We start from the raw sequence: 3,414 nt of genomic DNA on the forward strand, positions 1-3,414 counted from the left end.
GTCACAGCACCCTGAGAAGCATAGGTCCAACTGTGTGGGAGGGGGCTGTGGAAAGCCAGGGTGAATAGAGGCAGCAGGTAAGGGGTTGGATGGGTCCCTGCCCCTCCTGTCACTGGCTCCTGGGAGCACAGAATCAGTCTGGGCACAGAGGCCTGATTGGGCACCAGCAGGGCAGCTCCACCCAAGGGAGGCCAGGGCTGTCTACCAGCCCAGCCAGAGAGCATGAGGGGTCGTCTTTTTTACAGTGAGTGTATCACTGACTAGAGAAAGGAGGAGGAGAGGAGCGACTGTGTCCATCACACTTAGGTCCTCTGGCCTGCCTCTGCCACGTCCAGCTGCTAGGAGCTGGCCTTTGTCCTGTGAGGGGCCACCGGCACTCACTCCAGCCTTGGCTTCTTGGCCTTCTTCTCAGACCTCACCACCTCATCGTGGGCTTTCCGCTTCTCCACCAGCTTGTTGGCTTCTTGGTTTTTCACCTCTTGCCAAACATGATCTTCTGGTACAGGTACTTCTCCCGCTTCTTCATCATCATAATGGCCAGGCATTTGGCTTCCCTCTCCTCTTCCTGGGCTAGCCGCTGCTCATCCTCCAACTTCAAGGTGCCTGTCTTCCCCTTCATTCTCTGCTCCTCCACGGCTGCCAGCTGGGCCTCTTCCTCCTTTTTTGAACCAGCCTCTGCATCTTCCTCCTCCTCCTCTTCATTTTCTCCCCGTTTATCACCATAACCTTTGTTGTCGTCTTCCTCTTCCTCCTTCTCTTCCGACGCATTCAGGATTCGTGGGTTCCCTCCCCGCTGCAAAGCCAGCAGCCTCAGCTTTTCAGGTGGGATGTAATCTCCTTCCTTCTCGGTCACAAAAGGTGAAAGGTGTGGGGGCAGCTGCACCCCAGGGAAGTACTCTGCCATGGGGAGGAGAAGCCTAGCGTTTACCAAGTCAAACACCCACTAGGGCTGTAGGTAGCACCTGCCAATGATGGAGGTCTGCTGCCCAGGGCGGTTGACAATCTGGTGGGTGATGCGAGAGTTCGTGACGTCATAGGTGGCCCCAATGCACAAAGACTTGTCCCAGGACACTTCCCCCAAAAAAGTCCTGATGACAAAGGCCAGGTCCTCTCGGGGCACCTCTAGGTTCAGGAAGAACTTTAGGCCCTCAGAAAGCTTCTTGTGCTTCTCCTGTGCCTCCAGCTCCTTCCTGTGGTCTTCTCCTGCGCTGACGTCTCCCCATTGGCGGGAAACTCATCCACCTCAGGCTCCTTCTCTGTGGCAGGCACCACCATGCAGACCAGGCTGGCACTGAGGGCTGCCAATTTCTCCATGGAGCTAAGTCCAACACATGGGTGCCCTCAATGGCCTTTGCCTCTCTTTGGGCCTGACCCTTGAGCTTTAGTGGGTGGTGGAGGTTGAGCCACTGGTAGAGGCGGAAGTTGACAAAGCCCAGCAGGGTGGCCTAGAACTCGGTGAAGGTGGCCATGACCCTGTAGTCCATGTCTGTTGGGTGGTCATGGGAGAAGGCATAAGTGGTGCTGTCCCAGGACCTTGACCTGGTAGTGAATGCCTCTGATGGACAGAAAGACCTTGTGGCAGGGCACGAGCAGCCATGATGTAGTGCATGAACTCCCTGGTGAATGGTCTGCACGTGGCCCTTGCCAGTCTGTGGGAAGCTGGAAAAGAGGAAGCACAGGGAGAAGGCATTATCTAGGTCCTGCAGGGCATCGATGAACGTGGGGTACCATTCCTTGATGATATGGTCAAGTTTGTAGTTGGGCTTATTGTCCTTTAGATGCTCTACAGTGTTTCCACTTGCTCTTCCCATAGGCCTTCTGGAGCTTCCGGACTAACACCTTGTATTCCTGGAACTTGTTGACGATGGCTTCATAGAGGAGAAACCTGATGTCTTTGATAAGGTAAAAAGTTCGGGCCGATGTAGAACGCTTGTTAACCTCCTTCTTGTGTTTGGGTTCATGGGGATAAATGCCCTTCAGAATGCACAGCCGCCTGAAGTCAGCCAGGCTTGGCTGGAGCTTCTTACGGGCTTTGTTCTGGATGATGTAGTTGGTGGCTGAGCCTTGTTCATACTTCTTCTTCCCAAGGCCTCCCATGGCTCCATGTTGGGGAGCCAACTAGAGCTGCGCGGATGGACAGCGCCACTTCCTCCCAACGAGGTTTTTATTACTAAGAAAGAGAGAGAGAAATTAGTAGGCGGGCAAGTTGCCTTCTCAATTCAAACCACCTTTATGATACTCAGTAACTAGAACCCAAGTTGTTATAATTACTAAGTACCTCAGCTTTCTTCTCTGCAAGTTTAGAATGCCAACTTCATTGTTTAGAATAGTATTCTCTTCATTTCTTTCTCTAGCTCAAATATTTAAAATAGTTCCCAATTAATAACTGGAAAATTTTCAATTTCATTAGTGGCATCATATGATAGAAAGAATCAAGTTTAGAAATACCTGAAAATAAGAATGATCACTTCTCATGATCCTGGGTGTTGGTTGGGTTCCTCTGCCAGTCTCACCCAGTCTTACTCATGCAGCTGTAATTAGCTGGAGGGAGGGTCAACTGGAAAATCCCAGATGGATGTAAGTCCTACTCATCTCAGACAGTATCTGCTGGCTCTTGGCTGCGGCACTGAGGTTCTCCTTCACGTGGCCTCTCATCCTCCAGGAGTCTAGGCCACCTGCTTTGTGCTCACAGGGCTGCTGCATTTCCAGTTGACAAAAACCTATGTTGCAAGGTGTCTTAGGTCCTAACTTTGGCAACCATGCTGCTCCTGATACATTTCTATCACAAGTCCAGTCCTGAGGCAAGGGTTGGAGAAATAGTCTACATTTCTGTTTGGGAGAAGAGGCAAAGACATATTGAAAAGGGGAATGCTTTCTAGGACAGGAAATTGTGGCCATTTTTTGGTAATTCACACTAGTAGCTACAGGATTTTGGACAAACCACTTAATATGACTGAAATATCAATTTCCTCATCTGGAAAATAGGGTTGGTAATTACCCTGAGGGCATTTCAGAAATAGATGATGTCAGACTTATAAAGTGCCTCGAGTAAAATGATATTTAGTCAATATTAATTCTACCCGATTCAAGGTTCTCCCAGATCCTGCCACACATCCTCCTGACTCTTTGTGCACCCTGCACTGCAGCTAATCTCTTCATGGTCCTCTGAAGCTACCACTGAGGTTCCCAGTGCTTCTGCCATTCCCTTTAACTGAAATGTTTTTCCTTCCCTTCTTAGTCTTAAAAACTTTATCCATATTTTAGCATCTGGAGTCATTTCCTTAATCAATCTTTGCCTCCTCTGGTCACCATGATTTTTTGGTTGTCTAAATTCTAGCAGCCCTTGTAACTTATGCCACAATCTCGCTCTTTGATTATTGGGTTCCTGTGAATTTTGCATTGCCTTATGGGGTT

At 49.7% G+C, this 3,414-nt stretch overlaps 1 pseudogene across 1 annotated transcript; it reads right to left on the reverse strand.

The window, feature by feature from the left end:
• Nucleotides 1-263: 263 nt before the first annotated feature.
• Nucleotides 264-2,097, reverse strand: LOC105530380 (annotated as a pseudogene). Its single transcript, XR_001004641.1, has one exon. The product of XR_001004641.1 is annotated as a pescadillo homolog pseudogene (transcript).
• Between the last annotated feature and the right edge of the window lie 1,317 nt (nucleotides 2,098-3,414).

Source organism: Mandrillus leucophaeus, unplaced genomic scaffold (genome assembly GCF_000951045.1).
Source record: "Mandrillus leucophaeus isolate KB7577 unplaced genomic scaffold, Mleu.le_1.0 Scaffold818, whole genome shotgun sequence".
NCBI classification, from domain to species: domain Eukaryota; kingdom Metazoa; phylum Chordata; class Mammalia; order Primates; family Cercopithecidae; genus Mandrillus; species Mandrillus leucophaeus.